The 25,478-nt window shown below is 45.5% G+C and overlaps 1 long non-coding RNA gene across 1 annotated transcript in view; it reads left to right on the top strand.

Annotated features, from left to right (window-relative positions):
• The window catches only part of LOC121871748, a 133,087-nt gene that overhangs the window by 4,360 nt on the left and 103,249 nt on the right, over nucleotides 1-25,478 (top strand). Inside the window, exon 2 of the long non-coding RNA XR_006089938.1 lies at nucleotides 20,763-20,801. This is a non-coding gene — a long non-coding RNA (uncharacterized LOC121871748). The remainder of the gene's footprint in view (nucleotides 1-20,762; nucleotides 20,802-25,478) is intronic.

Genomic DNA, 25,478 nt, shown 5'->3' with positions numbered 1-25,478 from the left:
AATGTTGTCAGCTACTGGTGAATGACGTGAGAGTTGTCAGATATTGGTAGTGTTGTCAGCTTGAACTGGTGGTGGCATTGGTGCAGTAATCGTGAAGGTATGGTGGTGATGGTAGTGGTAGTTGTGATTATAAGTGGTAGTAGTGGTTGTGATTATAAGTGGTAGTAGTTGTTGTTGTGTTTGGCACGAGTAGATTTTTTCCAACACTAAGTCAGAGAGAGAGAGAGAGAGAGAGAGAGAGAGAGAGAGAGAGAGAGAGAGAATAAGTGGGAATAAGTTTTGTCCCTTAACTAAAGATGTGAGAATGTATGTAACTGGATCACTTAACTTGTGTTCTCAAAGATGTGTTTTAAAAAGGTTCACACACGTTAAGGGAAGCGGTTAGGTTCGTTAAATAGAACCTTTTGAGACTTGGATCTTTGTCTTATGAGTTATGTGAGTCAGTTAGATGCGTCGCCACAGTGCTGGTTCAGAGGGAAAAATAACACAAGAACTTTTAAGAAATCACAAGAGTCAGGTAATCAATAGCCCGCGGTTCAGTGGCGGCCCGACACACATACTTTACCCCGGCACACGTAGAGAGAGAGAGAGAGAGAGAGAGAGCATTAAGATGACAGGTATTCAAGGGGTAAACATATAACTCAATCAACCAATCAGAGCACCGTCGTCATATCTGAGGGTTGGTGACCACAGTCCTCCACTCTAATCGTTCTCAGGCTGTGTTCACCAATCCTCTAAGGTGTTGTATCTCTCTGGGGACTCGGTCTCTGGCCCTCCTACCCTCAACTTTGTCCATTAATATTTCCGTTATTATTCCTTCATCATTAATTATATGACTAAAGTATCTCATTTGTCTTTTTTTCTGAACATTTCAAGTATTTTTCTTGAAGTTTTTGATAATCTTAGTACTTCTTCATTTGTTTTCCTGTCAGTGTAGTTTATTGTTAACATTCGTCTATAACACCACACTGTAAAGGCCTCCACAACCTCTGTCTGGTGTCTGCTCAAAGTGTCCACGCTTCTCACCCATACATCAGTCCTGGCCATATAAAGCCTTTCACCTGCCCAGCCTTTCATTAGATCTTATATTATTAAATACTGTTTTTGCTTGCACAACAAATACATCATTAACCTTCGATGAGCATTAACGTAAATTAACCGCTTTCCAGCTTGTTTGTCTGTCAGTCCGTCCCCAAAATAACTCTAGAGCGTGTTTATAGATTTTACACCAAACTTGACAGCCTTGATCAACCTGTGACGAGGGGCACCAGCAAAAGTCTACGGGTAAATCATGCCACGTTTCACTAAGTCTTGCCTTGGTAACAGTTCCTCCTACGATAACACATAAGATTTAACTACTGTAAAAGAAAACGACATTATGAGACAGTTTCAAGCAGTGACTCTATTATTATTATATACACGTAACTTACACGTCACAAACACGTCAATAACGCCTCATAAACATATCACTACCACGTTATAAATATCCTCCTCCCACCTGCACCTCCCAGCTTCTCTATATCATTATCTGGCAGTGTTTTGGTGGGGAAGTAAATTTGTGGAGTATCAGAGTTCATGGCTGTGGTGGGCGGTTCCAGCAGACAGAAAATGTGGGTCTTAAACACATACTGACCTCATTTTTTGCCGAGAATATCTGTTTATGGTAAGATAAATGATATGGGTAGACAGATAGATAGCGGTAAATTATAATGAAACGTACTTGTGTGTGTGTGTATGTGTGTGTGTGTGTGCGCGCGCAATTTTTATAATCACTTTTTCCTCGTAAATTATTCTTGTAGTTTAATTCAGGAGATCAACTTAAATAATTCTTTCATCTGTTAAAGTTGCTATAATGCCGGAGGCCACACACACACATACACACATACATACACACATACACACACACACTCACACACTCACACACACACGTACGTTTCTTTGTTCGTTGTCATTTATTCATTAATTATTATTTATCACTGAATATCTATCTATCTATCTATCTATCTATCTATCCGCGAAACAGTTGACTCAAGGCGCAAAAGTTGAACCATTAATATGTTAAGAAATTACAAACCTTCAATTTATTTCATTTTTTTAGTTTATTGTAGTTTTTTTATTTATTCCCGTCTTTATTTATTTTATTATTCTCTATTTTTCTATATTTTCTTTATTCCATTTCTTTTGTTTTTTGTTTTTTATTCTATTTCGTATTTTTATATTTATTTTATTTGTTATTTTTTCTTTCTCTTATTTATTTTTGGTTAGGTTAGGTTAGGTTAGGTTAGGTTAGGTTAGGTTAGGTTAGGAGAGCTTAGGTTTAGTTAGATAATGTTAACATCCTAATCTATCTTAACCTAATCTAATTAACCCTAACCTAACCTAACCTTAACTAACCTAACCTAACCTAACCTAACCTAACCCTAACCTAACCTAAACCTAACCTAACCTAACCCTAACCTAACCTAACCTAACCCAAAAGATTTATGACGTATTCAATGGAGGTCACTAAGCCCCGCCCACTGAGTCAGCAGGTTAATTAAGAAGATTTGTAACCAGGTGAGAAGGTTGGGTCACCTTACCCTCTGACCTGACTACCGACCACTGCGGTGCTTTTTTGAAGATTAGTAGGGTCATTACCTAATACCTGACCATTGTGGACCTGGTCTCACCCTCCTCTGTATATATACACCTTGATTTGTATTTCTCTCTCTAGTCTGTACTCACCCCTGAAGATGTGAATTACACGAAAGCTCTTGGAAACTTCGTGTTTTCTTCTTTCCTTGTGGTTATCAGCATATACCTAGATAAACGCGCACCTACAGTGATTTACCTGCATATATCAGAATTGAATTTTCTGACAGTAACACACACACACACACACACACACACACACACACACATACACACACACACACACACACACACTAAAGAAAGGTGGGATTTTAAAGTAAACAGAAAATACAATTCTTGAGCTTTAAAAACAATGTGTTTATTAAGGACTCAATAACGGCGTTCTTTAGTCCACAGAAAATGTAATTATTAAACAATCAGAAAACGGGAATTATTAGGCCAGCAGAAAACGTATTATTGAACTAACAGGAAACCGGAATTACTACAGAAAGCTAACACAAACTTGTATAATATTTCTCGTCACAAATTTTTAACTTAGCTCACTTGAGAACTAAGCTAAGGAATTTGAGTTATTTTTGGTTTTTGTGATTTTTTGGGGGGGATTAGCTCAGTAATACATATGAGTGTATTTTCATCACCTGGACTTTATTTACGATTTTATCAAGCTTAATGGTCCTGTTCCGTCTGGCTCACGTTCTGTTCATATTTCTGTCTGTCTGTCTGTCTGCCCTGCCTTTTAGTAACCTACCGTCCGCAATTATAATCTACTTCCAACCTCCTGATATGAAGTTAACAAGATGGGAAAGTTGTACCCATCCACGACGACAAGGTAACGCAAAATTTTTCAATATTTTTTTTAACTGAATCTAAATGTCATAATGTTTTGGGCTAGGTTTGGTTAGGTTAGGTTAGATTAGGTTAAGTTAAGTGAGAAATTAAAAAATAAATGTTCATTGTATATTTCATAAATATTAATAACGTGAATTATTAAAAAAAATAAAAGAAATGACTTATGAATATGATAATTTTTATACGTTTATTATGCAGTATTATTTTTAAATGGTATTTTGCATGAGAGAGAGAGAGAGAGAGAGAGAGAGAGAGTGTGTGTGTGTGTGTGTGTGTGTGTGTTTGTGTGTACATCAGGTCATGGTCACTATCCGTAAATGCTTCTATAGTAAACAAAGATGAACTAATTCTTCTTTACTGGAGGCTGTAGTGTTCTGTGTGGCCCCTCTCACTCTCTCTGGAGCCTCTCACCCTCTCTGGAGCCTCTCACCCTCTCTGGAGCCTCTCACCCTCTCCGGAGCCTCACCTCTGGAGCCTCACCTCTGGAGCCTCACTCCTGGGCCTCTCACCTTGAGCCTCCTCTGAGCCTCTCACTCTCTGAGCCTCACCTCTGGATCTCCCACCTCTGGAGCCTCACCCTCTGAGCCTCTCTCCTCTGGAGCCTCTCACCCTTCTGAGCCTCTCACTCTCTGATTCTCACCTCTGAGCCTCTCACCCTCTGGAGCTCCCACCTCTGGGCCTCTCACCTCTGCTTCTGGAGCCTCTCCCTCTCTGGAGCCTCTCCCTCTGGCCTCACCTCTGGAGCCTCCACTTCCTGAGCCTCCACCTCTGGAGCCTCCCTCTGAGCCTCTCACCTCTGGAGCCTCCACCTTGGCCTCTCACCTCTGAGCCTCTCACTCCTGGAGCCTTCCACCTCTGGAGCCTCTCACCCTCTGAGCCTCCACCTCTGGAGCCTCCTCTGGGCCTCCTCCGGCCTCCTCTGGGGCCTCTCACCCTCCTGAGCCTCTCACCTCTGGAGCCTCCACCTCTGAGCCTCTCCCTCTGAGCCTCACCTCTGGAGCCTCTCACTCTCTGAGCCTCTCACTCTGAGCCTCTCACCTCTGGGCCTCCTCTCTGAGCCCTCACCTCTGAGCCTCTCACTTCTCTTGGAGCCTCTCACTTCTTGAGCCTCACCCTCTGAGCTCACCTCTCTGGAGCCTCTCACCCTCTCTGGAGCCTCACTTCTGGAGCCTTCACCTTCTGAGCCTCCTGGAGCCTCCACCCTCTCTGAGCCTCTCTGCCTCTCTGAGCCTCTCACCCTCCTCTTCTGGAGCCTCTCACCTCCTGAGCCTCTCACCTCTGTAGCCTCTCACCTCTGGAGCCTCACCTCCTGAGCCTCACCCTCTGGAGCCTCACCTTCTGGAGCCTCTCACCTCTCTGGAGCCTCTCTCACCTCTGGAGCCTCTCACCTCTCTGAGCCTCTCACCCTCTCTGGAGCCTCTCACCTTCTGGGCCTCTCACCCTCCTGGAGCCTCTCACCTCTGAGCCTTCACCCCTGGAGCCTCACCCTCTCTGAGCCTCCCTCTGCTCACTCTCTGAGCCTCCTGCCCCTCTGAGCCTCTCACCCCTCTGAGCCTTCACCTCTCTGAGCCTCTCACCTCTGAGCCTCTCACCCTCTGAGCTCACCCTCTCTGAGCCTCACCTCTGAGCCTCTCACTCTCCCTGTAGTTGCTTCCAGGGACAGACTTACTTATTCTGTCTGAGTAAGAACTTTAATATTCCTGTCAACTATGTATTAATGTCTTACCTGTTGTTGTTATAATGACTACAACAACAATAACAACAACAACAACAACAACAATAACAACAATAACAACAAAAACCACCACTGCCACCAAAAAAATAATACAATACTACTACTTTTACTTTTACTTTTTTTTTCTACTACTACTACTACTACTACTACTACTACTACTACTACTACCACTAATAATAATCATACTCACCAACAGGATATATTATAAACACATGCCGGAAAACATACATCAGTAAAGTCAGTTTACGAAGCTTGAAGGCTACCTGTGTAAATTACGTATCCTGTACCTGGACGAGTAGTAATCAGGTAGGATGGTGTTTGTTTACCTGGCCCGTGTGTCGTGTCCTCAGAACCCTGGGTGTGTGTGTGTGTGTGTGTGTGTGTGTGTGTGTGTGTGTGTGTGTGTGTGTGTGTGTGTGTGTGTGTGTGTAGTGTCTCAGACCTTGTGTGGTGTTTCACCAATCCTCATAACTTGCCTGTTTGTGTCTGAGTGTGGTGAATACTGTGTGTGTGTGTGTGTGTGTGTGTGTGTGTGTGTGTGTGTGTGTGTGTGTGTGTAGTGTCTCAGACCTTGTGTGTGTTGGCTCACCCAATCCTCATAACTTGCTTCTGTTTGTGTCTGAGTGGTGAGAATGTTTACATGTGTGTGTGTGTGTGTGTGTGTGTGTGTGTGTGTGTGTGTGTGTGTGTGTGTAGTGTCTCAGACTTGTGTGTGTTGGCTCACCTAATCCTCATAACTTGCTTCTGTTGTGTCTGAGTGTAAGTAGTGAATGTTTACATGTGTGTGTGTGTGTGTGTGTGTGTGTGTAGTGTCTCAGACCTTGTGTGTTGGCTTACCCAATCCTCATAACTTGCTTCTGTTTGTGTCTGATAAGTAGTGAATGTTTACATGTGTGTGTGTGTGTGTGTGTGTGTGTGTGTGTGTGTGTGTGTGTGTGTGTGTGTGTGTGGCCTTAAGAACAACGACATTATTTCTCCTACACAATATGTCTTGTATGGTCCTTCAGTATGGTCTCTGGTTATGTAGGTACACCACTGTCTCCTGGATCACGTCTAGTTAGCAACTCTTAACTAATTCCTTTTCCTTCTTCTTTGGTCTTTCTGTCAATGTCCTATGATTCACCTCATACCTGCCAGGCCTAATAAACATACCTGCCAGGCCCCACAACATACCCGTCAGGCCCCACAACATACCAGCCAGGCCCCACAACATACCCGCCAGGCCCCACAACATATCCGCCAGGCCCCACAACATATCCGCCAGGACCCACAACATATCCGCCAGGCCCCACTAGAGGTTGACATTCATCTCTTCATTCCAGTCTCAGCTTTATCTTTAGTTAATCTTACTCTATCATATGATTTTGTTTTATGCCTTCACCTGTCCCCAGCAACTTGCGCCTTTCACCTGTCCCCAGCAAGTCTCTATGCCTCACCTGTCCCCAGCAAGTCTCTATGCCTTCACCTGTCCCCAGCAAGTCTCTATGCCTTTCATCTGTCCCCAGCAAGTCTCTATGCCTCACCTGTCCCCGTGCCTTTCATCTGTCCCCAAGTCTCTATGCCTTTCACCTGTCCCCATGTCGCTATGCCTCACCTGTCCCCAGCAAAGTCTCTATGCCTTTCACCTGTCCCCAAGTCTCTATGCCTTTCATCTGTCCCCAGCAAGTCTCTATGCCTTTCACCTGTCCCCAGCAAGTCTCTATGCCTTTCACCTGTCCCCAGCAAGTCTCTCTATCCTTCATTTATATTTCCCTAAGAGCCAAGACATCCGGTACCCTTGTGGTCATCATCAGAAGTCTACTTAGTGGTTTATGTATTAGTATAGTTTCACTTAAGTACAGTACATTCATGTTACCTTTTGAGGAGAGAGAGAGAGAGAGAGAGGGGGGGGGGTCATCAAAATTCATATTCCAACTTTGCTAACACCTTTTTTTTAACATTCCAAAAAACTGCGCAAATTAAATCTAAAAAAAATGAAAAGCCTGATTGATGCAATACGAATTTCATTTTTTTTGCGGGAGTCTCACACCTCACTGTCAACACTGATACATAATTGACTGTGGTTGTGTTAAATGTACTTGTAGCAAACTTACATTCAGGAAATCCTCAGCATAACCAGCCACTAAAAAGAAATATCTCACGTTGACTAGCAATAAATTAATATCACCTGAGGATTAGGCACCCTAACGCTACCCGAGGCTTAAATTATGATTAGCGTTAGGGGCGTTTAATCTTGAGATACCACAATTATACTGTATCATATCAAAGCTTCATAAACAGAGCAACTCAGCCTGTACTCCGAAACAGAATCAACAACAAAAGAATAACGACCTACATAGCCAGCTGATTATAAAAAAACCTAAGTGGTATTAGATCTTGTTGATGGTAGTCATTTGTTTCAACTTTGAATATCATTACAACTCTTATTCTTTATCTTCATCTGTGTTAATGTAAAAAAGTTCTTGAAATACTACTTGTTATTTTTATGTTGTTACTGTAATCTACCCCCTGTACCCCCCTGTACCACCCCTGCACCACCCTCCTGCACCACCCCTGCAACCCCCTGCAACCCTCCAAAGAAAAGGATTAATCTTAATTTAATTCACTTTGCAGTGTTCAGTGTTTGTGTTAGGACAGAACAAGAAATATGTTTTATTTGTGGGAACCAAACATGACATTGACAATTATTCGTAAAACCTAACCTAACCTAACCCCTAACCTAACCTAACTAACCTGACTCCACCTAACACTGACCTGACCTAACCCAACCTAACCTGACCTGACCTGACCTAACCTAACCCAACCTAACCTAACCTGACCTAACCTGACCTAACCTAACGACCTGACCTAACCTAACCTAACCTAACCTGACCTGACCTGACCTGACACCACCCTGACCTGCCAACCTAACCTGACCTAACCTGACCTAACCTAACCTAACCTAACCTGACCTAACCTAACCTAACCTAACCTAACCCAGAGGAATAAATAAAATATGTCCCTAATTATGGGGATCTTACTGTGTCTATAATTCTCTATATCTATCTATCTATCTATCTATCTGCTGTCTGTCTGTCTGTCTGTTTATCTGTCTATCTATCTATCTATCTATCTACGGAGGGCGGTAAGTTGCAGCAGACAGGTTAGGTGTGAGAGGCTCCTGAGTTAGTAGAAGACCGTGTCCATTAGCCCCCAGGGTCAGACAGCCCCTCATGAATATATGAATGCCTCGGGGCCAACACAGAGCTACACCACACGCCAGGGTCAACAACCTGCTATACTAACACGCGATAAGATTAGACCGACTAGGTTACCTGTTCCTAGGTCACACACACACACACACACACACACACACACACACATACACACATACACGCACACACACACACACACACACATACTACTACTACTACTACTACTACTACGTGGCCTCAGCCTCCCCCTTGGCCAACCTTCTGCCACCATTTATTTACCTTAATATTAAATATCCTAATACATAAGAACTATCCTATCTGTGTTAAATTAGTTGTTGGCAGATCTATGCGGCATTCAGTGACTGTAGCCTCATAGTCGATATCTGCAGCAGTTGTCGGAGAAGGGAGAAGCTCGTTCCCTGAGGCAGAGCAAAGCGACCGAAGGAGAGAGAAGGACAGTCGACATCTCATCCAGGCTGTGACATAACTTGGCTGCTGCTTCTGTTCGGAGATCAGCCTCGGCGAGTCTGGCGTAGAAACATCTTGCACTTGGGCTCATCCCACCAGAGGTTGTGAACACTAGAGGAGGAAGCTGCCTTGATCAACATTTCAATCTTCCCATGCCCTTCTTGTCGTTCTCGCTCCTATGCAGCATCGAGAGCTAGGTTACGGTGACAAACGGCCATGGGATCAAAAATCCTGATGAAGAAAGCTCGCTGTCCCCGCGTCCAGAATCCTCGAGCACTGACGTCCACACGGGCTTCGTTAGATGTGTTTGAAGTCCTGTGTTGAGGATCTCGCCATCCAGTGGAAGGAGGGTCGGTTTTACCATGACGTCCCGGCAGATTTCAACATATTTGCTGTGAGATCCCTTACTCGTCATGCCCATGCATATGAAGCCCCTTCTTGCAAACCATGGCGTGATCGCCATCATAGGAATAGCCACACACAGATTAGGAAACCATCTACTGGCCAACCGTACCTTAGAGCAATGGCATCTGTAAATTCTTGTTTGTTAAGGCTGAAACCATTTGCCCTTATTGGTAACGTAGTTAACCAGTTCGAGGCGCCCACCTCCTGCGCTATAGCTACTTTTTCGTCTTTCCGGCATTGGCACCTGTCTGCCTCGGTATGCAGTCGGACTAATCTGAAAGTATTGACACCTTCTCGTGTGGTGCTCCTCCAAGCGTTACGGTGTGGAGTGATCGTCTCCCAGGTGAGGGGGTCGATTTGATTTTTTCAGGTTTGTCTTAAGACTATCCTTATACCTTTTCAGTTGCCCGCCAGCGTTATTACTATTCGTTAGGTGACTGTAAAGTAGCTGTTTTGCAGTCTACTGTCGTCCATGCGGTAACATGGCCAGTCCAGCGTAGTTGTTCATGGATAATGGTAGCCCTGATACTCCTCAGTTGGTGTCAGCGAGAATACTGGCATTTGTTCTCTTGTCTTCCCAGCGAACTCGGAGAATGGAACGTAGACTACGTTGGTGAAAGTTTTCATGCCTTGAGGAGCCTCCTGTATGTGACCCATGTCTCACTGCCATATAGCAGGATGGGGGAGACCACTGCTCGATATGTGCAACTTAGATAATTCAGCTCCCTACAGCTGAAGACACCCTCCCCACACATACACCTCCCCAACACACACTCCCCACACATACACCCTCCCCACACATACACCCTCCCACACATACACCCCTCCCCCACCCCCCACAACCGCAGTGCGTCACGTCACCCCCATCTCGATTGGATGAATTAGTTCAATGAATATTTTTATACCATCAGTGAAGCGTCAGGTTGGTGGTGTTATATTGTACACGTGTTCTGCTGAACTGTACCTGAATATTCATGGTCCCTCGGTGCACACACACACACACACACACACACACACACACACACACACACACACACACACACACACACACACACTACGAGGATTCCCACAGTTTTGATAAGTTTACATTGTGACCCGTAACTATGGGATGTAAGAAGGCATTTTAATCATATAAGCTACAAAGGTGAATTTTCAAAGGTTCTCACTACGTTCAAGTCACTACGGCACAAAGGTGAATCAATGGAGCTTTATTTGGTCATGTTAATATGTGATGTGAGAACGTGTTTGTGTCACTTAAATTAAAAAAAAAAGTGACGAAGATTTTCTCACTTTAAATGTCATATAAGTAGATCCCATAAGTAGTGGGGTACTTAAGAGGGAGAGATAATTAAGTGAGGTTACAGGATGCACGAGAGATGAACCAGAGAGACGGAGAGACAGATATAGACTCGTGGACACTATACGATAAAGAGACGTGTGAAATTCTCCTGAGGTCGACCTTGTAATGCTGGAGTGGGACTTGAGGCTGCAGGGTGTCTGTGTGAGTACCTCGATCTCGCTGGTCTCGTTATTGAGTCTCTCTCTTGAGTGACACTTAGGAGGCAAACTCCCTCGGCATAATATAGTGTTGGTAGATTATTATTATTATTATTATTATTATTATTATTATTATTATTATTATTATTATTATTATTATTATTATTATTATTATTATTATTATTATTATTATTATTTTTTTTTGTTGTTGTTGTTGTTGTTGTTGTTGTTGTTGTTGTTGCCATGGAGGAAATAGTCCGAATGTTTAACGAATTCAAACAGTAAACAAGGCTAATGCTCAAGAAGCCGCCCCCCCATGTTTAACGAGGGTGGGGCGGGCAGTACTCGTTTTGACTGGGTACCTGCCGCGCTTAACTCAGGTTCAACGAGCTACCACGATGGACCACGTTTAATGACGGTCTGGGTCTAACTACGCCCTATATTTAACGACGATTCAGCCTCATCGTTACTTTAATATGTTCAACTTGTTCGACCTACCACGTTCATCGATACTCTACTTCACCGAGTAGTTCAACGACACTTTACTTTCAACTTCATTCCATGTTCAACGGCCCCTCCTGTTCAACGAGCCGTGATCCACACTGCTACTGTCAGGAGACTCACATGAATATTAACGTCTGACTTAGCACGAGAATATGTATACTGGGCCATCTCAATTTTGTCTGTTTGTGTTTCTGTCTTTCCTTCTCTGTCTGTCTGTCTGTCTGTATTTCTATGTTTGTCTGTCTGTCTCGTGATTAAAATGATTATATAAAAAAATATCATCTCTGGCTCACTTATTAGACGAGCGTCACTGCTGGCGAATGTTCGTCTGGCATAGCGTCCATAAGTGCGTGTGATGGCTGGCGCTGTTATTGTGGTAATGTTCAGTCTCTCGTAATGGGCTCTACATTGAAACTGCCTTTGTAGTTGATTAAAAATTTCACATTGTTAGCAGCCCAGAAAGTTATTGAGGAGTAACTGTGTGTGTGTGTGTGTGTGTGTGTGTGTGTGTGTGTGTTCCTGTCCATTGGTGAAGATAATGCACTTCATAGAGATCAGCTCAATAACTCTCACGTAATCACTAATCGTTTGGGGTGAAGTTTTGTTTATTGATCCGTGAAGTTTTATTGAGGTGGTCCACAACGATGGTAAGGGAGCGAGGGTCATAGTTAAGGTATGGTAGATTTATTAGTGAATTTCATTAATAAACAAATAAAAGGTGGCTCGGATAATAAAGATTCTCACAACAGTATCCGGCCGGGTAATTTGTACCAGCTAGCCGGATAATTAAAAGAATCCACTCTTATAAACATCAAATTAAGACAAAATTAAAGAAAATAATTACGAGATGATTCCTTAACTATCCGGTAAATTAGATATTCTACCGGATAGAACCTAACTATCCGGTCCATTCCATCTCCCCCAAAAAAAAAAATTACTCAGGAATTTATGAACCTCCGCATCAGGTAAACACATACAAAGGGTTAAGACTCAGTGGACGTTGCGTATACAGGGGAACAAAAGGCCTAATTCTACCTTTCTTACCTCGTAGTTATCTCCCCTGTTCACCTGTGTTTATCTGTATCGTAAGTTATTTTTTGTTTTTTTATTTCTGATTCTTCGTTATTCTTATTTTTATCAAGTTTTATCTATCCTCTGGTTGTTTGTTTTGCCTCCAATGATTAGATCAGAAAAAGTTAAAATCGTGACCTTGAATTATTTTGACCTTGACTTATGTTGACCTCTTATGACCCTCTGGTTATTCTTATCTCTCTCTCTCTCTCTCTCTCTCTCTCTGCGCCTCTAAACCTTAAGAGAAGGGACGTTTTGTGGTAAGTTTTAACAATCTGACTCGAGTGATCACACTTATTTTCTTTTTCTTCTTTTTCGCTTTTCTCTATCATTCCTTTTCTTTATTCTTCTCCATTTGGTTTATTTCTAGTTCTGTCTGTTTTCCTCTCTTCTCTGGACAGTGCCAAGAGGTCATAGAGTCCTGGGCTATCCCCTCTCTCTCTCGCTACAGTGCCAAGCGAGGTCATAGAGTCCTAGAGCATCCTCTCTCTCTCTTCCTGACAGTGCCAAGAGAGGTCATAGTCCTGAGGCCATCCCTCTCTCTCTCTATATCTCTCTCTCTCTCGACAGTGCCAAGCGAGGTCATAGGAGTCCTAGGGCCACCTCTCTCTCGACAGTGCCAAGAGGCTCATAGGAGTCCTAGGGCCATCTCTCTGACAGTGCCAAGGAGGTCATAGAGTCCTAGGGCCATCCTCTCTCGACAGTAAAGGTTGAGTCACAGAGTCCTAGAGCATCCCTCTCTCTCTCTCTGGCACATTGCCAAGAGATGTCATAGGTCCTAGAGCTTCATCTCTCTTTCGGCACAGTGCCAAGAGAGGTCATAGAGTCCAGAGCCATCCTCTCTCTCTCTCTCTCTCTCTGACAGTGCCAAGAGAGGTCATAGAGTCCTAGAGCCATCTTCTCCTCGTCACATTGCCAAGAGGTCATAGAGTCCTAGAGCCATCCTCTCTCTCGTCACAGTGCCAAGAGAGGTCATAGAGTCCCAGGGCCATCCCTTCTCTCTCGGTACAGTGCCAAGAGAGGCTTAGAGTCCCAGGGCCATCCCCTCTCTCTCTCTCGGCACAGTGCCAAGAGAGGTCATAGAGTCCCAGGGCCATCCTCTCTCTTCTCTCTCTCTCTCTCTCTCTCGGCACAGTGCCAGAGAGGTCATAGAGTCCCAGGCTATCCTCTCTCTCTCTCTCCCTGGCAGTGCCAAGAGAGGTCAAGAGTCCCAGGGCCATCCTCGCACAGTGCCAAGAGAGGTCATGAGTCTCTAGGGCCATCCTCTCTCGGCACAGTGCCAAGAGGTCTCAGAGTCCAGGGCCACTCTCTCTCTCTCTCTCTCTCTCTTCTCTCGCACAGTGCCAAGAGAGGTCATAGAGTCCTAGGGCCATCCTCTCTCTCTCTCTCTCAGTGCCAAGAGAGGTCAAGAGTCTCTGAGCTATCCTCTCTCTATCTATCCCCCACTACAGTGATCTTCAATATCCTCTGTAGCAGGACTGACTCGCCTTCCTTTCTCCTCACTGGGCAACACTACCTGGACAATATGACATACGAAGAGGAAGACGAAGAAGAGGAAGAAGAAGAGAAGAAGAGGAAGAAGAAGAGGTTAAAGAAGAGGAAGGAGAAGAAGAGGAAGAGGTTAGAAGAGGAAGAAGAGGTTAAAGAAGAGAAAGAGGAAGAAGAGGAAGAAGAAGAGGTTAAAGAAGAGGAAGGAGAAGAGGTTAAAGAAGAGTAAGAGAAGAAGAGGAAGAAGAAGAGGAAGAAGAAGAGGAAGGAGAAGAAGAGGAAGAAAAGGAGGTTAAAGAAGAGGAAGGAGAAGAAGAGGAAGAAGAAGGAAGAGGTTAAAGAAGAGGGAAGGAGAAGAAGAGGAAGAAGAAGAGGTTAAAGAAGAGGTTAAAGAAGAGGAAGAAGGAGAGGTTAAAGAAGAGGAAGGAGAAGAAGAGGAAGAAGAGAAGAGAAGAGGTTAAGAAAGTTAAAGAAGAGAAGGAGGAGAAGAAGAAGAAGAAGAGGTTAAAGGAAGAGGAAGAAGAAGAGGTTAAAGAAGAGGAAGAAGAGGAAGAAGAAGAGGTTAAAGAAGGAGAAGAAGAAGAAGAGGTTAAAGAAGAGGAAGAAGAAGAAGAAGAGGAAGGAGAAGAAGAGGGAAGAGAGGTTAAAGAAGAGTAAGGAGAGAAGAAGAAGAAGAAGAGGAAGAAGAAGAAGAGGAAGAAGAAGAAGGTCTTTTATTTGCTGGTGTCGGTAAAAGGTCTAGCCAATCGGTTAGCGGTATTAGAGGTGTCAAGAGCCCCTCGCCTGATTGGTCGATCGGAGTTGAGACCATTTATCACCTAACCAATAGCGCGGTTGATGATGGCTGCACGTGATTCGTTTGGCCAATCAGCGGTCACCTTTGTTGTTACTGATGTCTGATACGATGAAATGAATGTATGTATGAATGTATATGTGTCGTAGATGTATATATGTATGATGTATATGTATATTTGTTTACATATTCGTTATTTTTTATTATCATTAAGAGCGACACTTCACTTGCGGACAGTACTCAGGGGAGATAGTAATTAGTGCCACTTCCTTCCACTTCCTCTCTTCTTTATCTGCCTCTTGCCCTCCTTCACCATCCCTCACCCTCCTTCACTCTCCCTCACCCTCCTTCACTCTCCCTCTCCCTCCTTCACTCTCCCTCACTCCCCCTCACCTGTCAATCAATTCCCCTCACCTGTCAACCAGTTACATTTGAATCAATAGTTTTCTTAGGTACTGTTCTAAGGTAATTTAGACTTTCCATAACTACTTAGAAAATTCAGTTATAAGAAAAGTATTAATGGAGTTATGGTGTGGTATGGTGGATGGTGTGGTATGGTATGGTGTGGTACGGTATGGTGTGGTATGGTATGGTGTGGTAGGGTATGGTGTGGTATGGTGATGGTGTGGTGGTCTGTGTGGTATGGTATGGTGTGGTATGGTGCGGTATGGTGTGGTATGGTGTAGTGAAGTGTAGTGGTGTGATATATGTATAGAGAGAGAGAGAGAGAGAGTTTACGAGACCAAAAAGGAAATTAAATTCTCAGTTAAGGCGGCAATAAAAAGTTTATCATCTTTATTCTATCATAATTTCTCTCTCCCTTTATCTCTCTCTCTCTCTCTCTCTCTCTCTCTCTCTCTCTCTCTCTCGTCTTCCTCCTCATTCTCTCTCTCTCTCTCTCTCTCTCTCTCTCTCTCCAACACACTGTGCTCGCCAGATGGGAATCATGTCTTTGAAAATTATTTGTATACAGTATATTAACCTGAGGTGTGTGTGTGTGTGTGTGTGTGTGTGTGTGTGTGTGTGTGTGTACCATTCCTTAATGTGCATATGCATTTATGTTGAATGTGTATGTACAGTCCCCTTCACTGGTGCGTTTACAGGGGCTCCTCAGGTTGTGTGCAGTGTGGCAGCCCTGTGTTTGTTGACATTCGACAGAAGGAAACTCACAATAGTAAACAGTCTATGGAATCAAAGTAAAACAATATTAAAACAAATATCTCAATGTAATGATTTGTTGAATGATTATATGTACCTTACCCTAATGTAACCTAACCTAACCTTATCTAACATAGCCTTAACCTAACCTAACCTTATCTAACATAGCCTCCACCTAACCTAACCTTACCTTATCTAACATAGCCTTTACCTAACCTAACCTAACCTTATCTAACATAGCTTAACCTAACCTAACCTAACCTTATCTAACATAGCCTCCACCTAACCTAACCTAACCTTATCTAACATAGCCTCTACCTAATCTAACCTTACCTTATCTAACATAGCCTTTACCTAACCTAACCTAACCTTATCTAACATAGCTTAACCCCCTAACCTAACCTAACCTAAATTTGAAGAGATAATTAAAGGTTAAAACCCATAATAGTGGTATCCTATGTTACTAATTTTGCAACGGAAAAAAAAATCATTACTGAGAAGAAAAAAAAATGCATTACCACTTAATTTTTACCTCCTTTTATTAGGTTTGATGAACTTAGATTAGGTGAGGTATTATTTAACTCTGAGTCATGGGTACTTATTGGAGACTTGACAGAATAACTTGGTCCTAACAAAGGCGGAGTCTTGGCAAAAATGTTCACTTGACCACATAATTGGCTTTCATTACTGAAGGATATTTACAGCTATACCACATTAATAAAGTCTATCTGCAAGTTAACTCAGTCATAAAGAATATTTGTACCATAAATGTGGACAATATAAATCTTCTATTTTGGTACAAATTACTTGATAAGAAGACAAAAGCTTAGTTTCTTTCTTTCCACGACAGATTTAAGCAAACTCAAGCCTCTTATCGTAAAAAAAGAGCACTAAAAACACAAACTGTAATATAGTATTGAGTGGGTTTTGAGTATACGGCCCCCGATGTGTAAATTTATGATTGTGTTCTGTATACACACACACACACACACACACACACACCACACACACACACACACACACACACATCACACACACACACACACACATCACACATACACAAGACCATAAAAGTCATACGCCTTAACGACCACCACCGCCACAACTACAAAGCGACACAGACAAACTAGTACAAAAGTCTTTATATCCAGACAACATTACGGCGCTAATTCCTTGTCATATTCCCGGCTCGCGTGACTCACAGCCATACAGGAATTTAACAAGCAACATATTTCTACCAAGACGACGGCTAGAAGCTCGATGATACACGGTGGGGTATACAGAAGATGGCTGTCCAATGTGAAGGTCCAGTCCTGACTCCCTCAGGTCTGTGTATTACTGTAGTGGTTACCTGCTCTCCTGGCCCATCATGTGGTCCACTGAGTACACTAGAGTACAACATAGAACAACATACTTTATTTATCATGAGACAGACAGACAACCACACGCACACGCACACGCACACATACACGCGAACGATCCCAAAGAAGAAAACGAGATTTAAAACCCACATCTTACGAGGAAATTTATCGATGATTTTTTTTTCCTTAACTAAACCACAGTAGCCCCCAGGAGTCACCCATTAACGGGGATTTATTAACATTCACCGTGGCAGGAAAAACAAATGAGACACGGGTGGTGGTGGTAGTGGTGGTGGTGGTGGTGGTGGTGTGTGTGGTGGTAGTGGTGGTGGTGGTGGTGGTGGTGGTGTGTGGTGGTGGTGATGGTGGTGGTGGATGGTGGTGATGGTGATGGTGATGGTGGTGATGGTGATGGTAATGGTAATGGTAGTGGTGATAATGGTTAGGTATTATTTATTTCGATGTGTTAATTTTATTGTCTAGGTAGATTGATATTACCTGTATGGTTAATTACATTTTTTTATTATTATTATCGTTATTACTGTTTTTTGTTATTATTGTTGTTTAGTTATTATTATTATTATTATTATTATTATTATTATTATTATTATTATTATTATTATTACTTCGCATACAGTAGTTTAGTTTAGATTGAGGACAAGCACATCAGCTACAAAAACCACACAAGGTCACAGAGGATTACAAAAGGTCATACAAGGTCACAGAAGGTCATAAAAGGTCAGAGTGGAAGGGGGGGGTGAGGGCGGAGGAGTTAACGGCAGTCTGAGATATTCCTCAAGCGAGCGGGATATATTTATCAATATTCCATCTGAGAGACGACCAATACCTCCTCTCTCCTGCTCAGTGGTATATATAAACACACATGTATACTGGTATATCTGCATACATGAATATACATAAATATACACTTAGATGCTCACAGATCGCGGCCCGAGAAAGACGTATACACCAAATTGGCTTTACGAGTGTGTGTAGTACTCACGAAACACGCCAGGCTGAATGTTTTTATTTGCCTACAGGGTAATATGTTTTGTTTTTTAGTTTTACGGTAGACGCATAAAGACAAGACACTTTAACACACACACACACACACACACACACACACACACACACACACACACACACACACAGAGAGAGAGAGAGAGAGAGAGAGAGAGAGAGAGAGGGCCCAAGAAATTGCTGTGTCGCCGTAAACATGGAGAAGAAATGTAAAGTTGAGTGAGAGAGGTACAGCACATAAGACCTACCTGAAGGGGATGTACAGGAGAGGGGGTTGGTGGTGCTGGTGCTGGTGGTGGTGAACTGAATTTTGTTTTAATTTTGCAACAAGTACCGGTGGCGTAAAATGAGTTAAAGAGTAGAGGTCACAAAGGGTGTTTCTCAGACCCCAGTGTTGAGGATATTGTTGTAGTACATTGTTTGTTTAGTTCTGTGTTTGAGAGTTGACTTATCCACACCTGAGTGAGGGGGGCAGACTGTAGGTCATATGTCTGGCTGGGCACTGTTATTCTCATCAACATCAGAGGCATTATGGTACATTGTGTGTTCAGTTTTATATATTTGAATTGTTTTAGCTACGAGGCAAAAGGTTGATACAATCTCAATATGTCGGATCAGTCCATAAAGTGGTGTGTTTGATCATAGTGTAAGGCATAGTGTTGGGGTGTGTACCCATATGTCTGGCCTCACACTTTACATTTAGTTTTGTTTACATCTGCTTGAGGAACATACTGCCAGAGGTACTTATATCCTAACCTTAGTCTAGCGGTTACATCTTGTAATCTAGTGATCTTGTTACGTGCTCCATATACATGTTTCACTTGACATATCTCATCATGGTAAACAATGGATCGACTATTGACTGTTTGCACTTGTCTGCTTGCTTTAAATTCATTAGAAATTTCGTGATTACAGACCTACATTGTATTCAACAGTGCCTTTGTTAGACGTAAGTTTGTCTAAGCCTAAGCAATCAACTACCATTGTTCTCCGAGGCCTTGTGTGTGTGAGAGGGGATCCACAACAGTTTCATCCTGTCACCCCGGTCAATGAGGTTTGCATACTTGTGTCTGGCTTCAGAGACAAGCCCGTGGCAACTGAAGGTGTCAAGGCCAAGTAGTGAATACAGAGAATCAGTGATGATGAGACCGTCTGTGGCAGTGACTTCAATAAGTTATAGGCCTGTACCCTTGCCTGCCTCTTAAACCCTCCAGATTTCAGTGTCTCTCCTGCTCGTTTATCTTCCGGAAACGTTAGAGGCTTAAGGTGGCAGCCCCGTCTCTCCCTGGCTGTGAGATGCTCCCTGGGCGGCCTCTTAGACAGGTTTAATCTCTAGGAAAAATCCAAAGCACTTAATATAACCTCGCTTATTGGGTGGTTGGCAGGGGAGGGTTATGGTGGTGGGGAACCTTAGCGGTGAACATGACTGTTTATTTATCAATGTTGTTTTTATTTTTTTCACATTGTTATTTCATTATTTGTTTTCCTTGACGTGATGACAGCGAAACAGATTGCACCCTCTCTCAAGAACCACCACCATTCTTACCCCAGCTACTTATTCCTGACATTTCAAAACACGAGAGAATTTGCTGACGTGGATCTTGAAATACCACAGCAGCTGACATTCATCGTTGCTGCTGACCTAACACAAATGTCAGCCACCAGTCTGATTGGTGGCCACTGTATTATTTAGTTCGGAAATGTTAAGTTATAGTTTGTGTTGACTCCTTAATGGTATGTCTGTGTGGATTAAAGATTAGGTTAGGTTAGGTTAGGTTAGGTTGCTAGGTTACGTTAAGTTAGGGTGAGTTAGGTTAGTTTGTGGGTTAGGTTAGGTTAGGTTAGGTTAGGTTATGTTTGGTTGCTAGGTTACGTTAAGTCAAGGTGAGTTAGGTTAGTTTAGGTTAGGTTGTTAGATTGGTTAGGTTAGGTTGGTTAGGTTAGTTTAGTTTAGTTTAGGTTAGGTTAGGTTGCTAGGTTAGATTAGGTTAGTTTACGTAAGATTGCTTGGTTAGATGTGTGTGTGTGTGTGTGTGTGTGTTTGTGTGTGTGTGTGTGTGTGTGTGTGTGTGTGTGTGTGTGTGTGTGTGTGTGTGTGTGTGTGTGTGTTCTCCAAGGTAAAATATCTCCTTTTATCGTGGAAGTGTTTACAAAGTCATACACTCTGGCGTAATGAAAGTTTTATACAATATAGGAGAAAGATCTTTACGTAAGTCATTATACACTGACGTTATACACAATTATTTACATTCTTGATTAACGTATTTATTTTTTATATATATATTTTTTGTTGTTGAGTTTTTGAATAATATTAATGATGGCAGTAGTCGCTATGCACACAGGTTGCATACGTGTAGTTGTTAAGTAGTTGAAGGCATCCTAACAACCTAACCTAACCTAACCTAACCTAACCTAACCTAACCTAACACAACCTAACCTAACCTAGTCCAAACAGTTGACTCTTAAGACTTTATTTATAATGTATGAGTAAATTAGGGAAATAACTATAATGTATGAGGAAATTAGGGGAAATATTATGAGTTGAGGGAAACAACAATGTAACATCTCTCTCACTCTCTGTTTCTCAGGCTGTGACAGTGCTGAGGAAGATAGTGACATCATACGAGGTAAGTCTCTCTCTCTCTCTAAAGTCGGGATTCTTATAAGTTTGTTACTTGACAACACTCTTAAGTACTTCAACTGGCCACAGAAACAAAGACAAGAGTCATTTACCTTGATTGAGTTTGTGTCTTCCTGCTGTTGTTTGAGGATGGCTGTTATACTGTGTGGGGGAGGGGGGGGTAGGGAGGAGGAGGTGACAGTGGGGGGTGGGGAGGAGGGGGGACAGTGGGGGGGTGGTGGGGAGGGAGGAGGCAGGGGGGGGGGTGGGGAGGAGGGAGGTGACAGTGGGGGGGGTGGGGTGGGAGGGAGGAGACAGTGGGGGGGTAGGGAGGGAGGAGGTGACAGGGGGGGGTAGGGAGGAGGGAGGGACAGGGGGGGGGTAGGGGAGGGAGGAGGGAGGTGACAGGGTGGGGGGGTAGGGAGGAGGGAGGTGACGTGGGGGGGGGTGGTAGGGAGGGAGGGAGGTGACAGGGGGGGGGTGGGTAGGGAGGGAGGGAGGTGACAGTGGGGGGGTGGGAGGGGAGGGAGGGGGGGGGGGGGGGGGGACAGTGGGGGGGGGTGGGGGGGGGAGGTGACAGGGGGGGTGGGTGGGGAGGAGGGAGGTGACAGGGGGGGTGGTAGGGAGGGAGGAGGTGACAGGGGGGGTGGGTGGGGAGGAGGGAGGTGACAGTGGGGGGGTGTAGGGGAGGGAGGCAGGTGACAGTGGGGGGGGTGGGTGGGGAGGGAGGCAGGTGACAGTGGGGGGGGGGGAGGGAGGGGCGGGGGGGGGGTAGGGGAGGAGGCGGAGAGTGGGGGTGGGGAGGGAGGGGGTGACAGGGGGGTGGGTAGGGAGGAGGGAGGACAGTGGGGGGGTAGGGAGGGAGGGAGTGACAGTGGGGGGGGTAGGGAGGAGGCAGGTGACAGGGGGGGGTGGGGGAGGAGGCAGGTACAGTGGGGGGGGTAGGGAGGAGGCAGGTGACAGTGGGGGGGTGGGGGGAGGAGGCAGGTGACAGGGGGGGTGGTAGGAGGGGAGGTGACAGTGGGGGGGGTGGGGAGGAGGACAGTGGGGGGGTGGGAGGGAGGAGGTGACAGGGGGGGGGTAGGGAGAGGGTGACAGTGGGGGGGTGGTAGGGAGGAGGAGGTGACAGGGGAGGGTGGTGGGGAGGAGGAGGGACAGTGGGGGGTGGTTGGGAGGAGGCAGGACAGTGGGGGGGGTGGTGGGGAGGGAGGGAGGCAGGTGACAGTGGGGGGGGGTAGGGGAGGAGGGAGGTGACAGTGGGGGTGGTAGGGAGGGAGGAGGTGACAGGGGGGTGGGGGGTAGGGAGGGTGAGCAGTGGGGGGGGTGGTAGGGAGGGAGGGAGGTGACAGTGGGGGGGTAGGAGGGAGGGAGGTGACAGTGGAGGGTGGTAGGGGGGGAGGGAGGTGACAGTGGGGGGTGGTAGGTAGGAGGAGGCAGGTGACAGCAGATGAGAGAGAGGGAGGTCAGGGTAGAGTGGGGGAGGGGCTAGTTTATTGTGCACCCCATACCTGCCCTGTAGACGGTAGGGCAAAGAATTACAGAGTAGAGGTCAGGATGTTGTGGCCTTAATTGTGACAAAGTATTTCAAATTGGGAACTGTCCGCTGGGGTCTAAGGAAGCGCTGTTGTGCCCTCAACTTTGTACAGATGGTCTAGTCCAAACATCTTCATATGTGTAGCTGTAGTTTGGATCCATACTCAGTCGTCCAATGGTTCATACATTCTTGTAATTTTAAGGAAACAATGTTATCAGGATCACCACGCAGAAGCCTCAGGGCTATCATGAGGTTGACTTCAATATTCTATCTTTTAACACTGGGTATACCTAGTTCTTTCCTCATATTAAGTTCTTTAGTGCTCATGGGACATCCTAGGTGAATTCTGAGGGCTTTATTTTGCATTTTTTCGAGCTTGTCAATGCCGTTCCCACCACGAAGGACCAGGGCTGGTGCGTGGTAATCTATCAGAGATCTTATATAGCCTAGGTACAGTTGCTGAAATGTGTTCCTCCAGCCCCTGTGGTAACCAGTGTCTCCAAATGGCCAACCTATAAGACCTGTATCAAACCTATCCACCAATCACGTCCGTCGTTACAAGACCAATACCCATTCATTCATAAACAGTGATACAACTACTGCGATGTTGCCGTTTGGAGACACGAGTTACCACAGGGCTGGAGTAACACATTTCAGCATCTGTACATTATTTTAGCACCATAGTGCGGGCTGTACCCCTACACTTCTAAGAGGTCTCAGTCTGTCAGTACATTGGTGGGTTAGCTGTTGTATGGCAGGTAGGGCAAGGACGGAAACACCAAGATATTTAAAAGAAGAAACATAGTCAATAGTGTTGTTACCTATCTTGAACTGTTGGGGAGGTGTTGGGGAGGTGGGGGTGGGGAGGTGTTGGGGAGGGGTGGGGGGAGGTGTTGGGGAGGTGGGGGAGAGGTATTGGGGAGGTCTGGAGGGTGGGAGAGGGGGTGGGGAGGTGTTGGGGAGGTGGGGGTGGGAGAGGTGTTGGGGAGGTGGGGGTGGGGAGGTTGGGGAGGTGGGGTGGGGAGGTGTTGGGGAGGTGGGGGTGGGGAGGTGTTGGGGAGGTGGGGTGGGAGGTGTTGGGGGGGTGGGGAGGTGTTGGGGAGGTCTGGGGGGTGGGGGGGTGGGCAGGTGGGTGGTTGTGGCAGGTGGGTGGTGGTGGTGGGCAGGTGGGTGGTGGTGGTGGGCAGGTGGGTGGTGGTGGGCAGGTGGGTGGTGGGGCAGGTGGGTGGTGGTGGGCAGGTGGGTGGTGGTGGGCAGGGGTGTGGTGGGGCAGGTGGGTGGTGGGGGCAGGTGGGTGGTGGTGGGCAGGTGGGTGGTGTGGTGGGCAGGTGGGTGGTGGTGGGCAGGTGGGTGGTGGGCAGGTGGGTGGTGGTGTGGGGCAGGTGGGTGGTGGTGGGCAGGTGGGTGGTGGTGGTGGGGCAGGTGGTGGGTGGGTGGTGGGGCAGGTGGTGGTGGTTGTGGCAGGTGGGTGGTGGTGGGGGAGGTGGGTGGTGGGCAGGTGGGTGGTGGTGGGCAGGTGGGTGGTGGGCAGGTGGGTGGCAGGTGGGTGGGTGGTGGGTGGGTGGTGGTGGTGGCAGGTGGGTGGTGGTGGGCAGGTGGGTGGTGGTGGTGGGCAGGTGGGTGGTGGTGTGGGCAGGTGGGTGGTGGTGGGCAGGTGGGGTGGTGGTGGGCAGGTGGGTGAACTTTGATGACATTATCTTGTGTTGTCTCGTTACCTGGACGAGCTGTCTCGCATTACAGTCTTTTTTCGCAACACTGGGTCATACAAACGGGGTCTCTGCAACACTGGGTCTATACAAACAGGGTCTCTGCAACACTGGGTCTATAAACAGGGTCCTGCAACACTGGGTCTATACAAACAGGGGTCTCTGCAACACTGGGTCTATACAAACGTCTTGCAACACTGGGTCTATACAAACGGGGTCTCTGCAACACTGGGTCTATACAAACGGGGTCCTTGCAACACGTGGTCTATACAAACAGGGTCTCTGCAACACTGGGTCTATACAAACAGGGTCTCTGCAACACTGGGTCCTACAAACAGGGTCTCTGCAACACTGGGTCTATACAAACGGGGTCTTTGCAACACTTGGTCTTTACAAACAGGGTCTTTGCAACACTTGGTCTTTACAAACAGGGTCTTTGCAACACTTGGTCTTTACAAACAGGGTTTCTGCAACACTTAGTCTTACAAACGGGGGTCTCTGCAACACTGGGCTTTACAAACAGGGTCTTTGCAACACGGTCTATACAAACAGGGTCTTTTGCAACACTGGGTCTATACAGGGTCTTTGCAACACTGGGTCTATCAAACGGGGTCTTTGCAACACTGGGTCTATACACCGGGTCTCTGCAACACTGGGTCTATACAAACAGGGTTCTGCAACACTGTCTATACAAACGGGGGTCTCTGCAACACTGGTCTTTACAAACGGGCTCAACATTGGTCTATACAAACGGGGTCTCTGCAACACTGGGTCTATACAAAACGAGGTCTTTGCAACACTTGGTCTATAAACGGGGTCTTTGCAACACTTGGTCTTTACAAACGGGTCTTTGCAACACTTGGTCTTTTACAAACGGGGTCTTTGCAACACTTGGTCTTACAAACGGGTCTTTGCAACACTGTCTTTTACAAAATGGGTCTATACAAACGGGGTCCTTTAAACACGGGTCTTTGCAACATTTGGTAAGTCGACTCTGCTCTGTCTGCTGCTCACAAAGTCATCAGTCTCTGTCATCCACACACACACTGAAGGAGAACCATGCACACACACACTGGAAGGAGAACCATGCACACACACACTGAAGGAGAACCATGCACACACACACTGAAGGAGAAACCATGCACACACACACTGAAGGAGAACCATGCATACACACACTGAAGGAGAACCATGCACACACACACTGAAGGAGAACCATGCACACACACACTGAAGGAGAAACATGCATTACCACACACTGAAGGAGAAACCCATTACCACACACTGAAGGAGAACCATCCATTACCACACACTGGAGGAGAACCACATACACACACACTGAAGGAGAACCATGCACACACACACTGAAGGAGAACCATGCACACACACTGAAGGAGAACCATGCATTACCACACACTGAAGGGAGAACCATCCACACACACAC

This window comes from Homarus americanus, unplaced genomic scaffold (genome assembly GCF_018991925.1).
Source record: "Homarus americanus isolate GMGI-L3 unplaced genomic scaffold, GMGI_Hamer_2.0 scaffold39675, whole genome shotgun sequence".
Classification (NCBI taxonomy): domain Eukaryota; kingdom Metazoa; phylum Arthropoda; class Malacostraca; order Decapoda; family Nephropidae; genus Homarus; species Homarus americanus.
The sequence above is the reverse complement of the archived record's forward strand: the minus strand, read 5'-3'. Positions and strand labels throughout refer to the sequence as shown.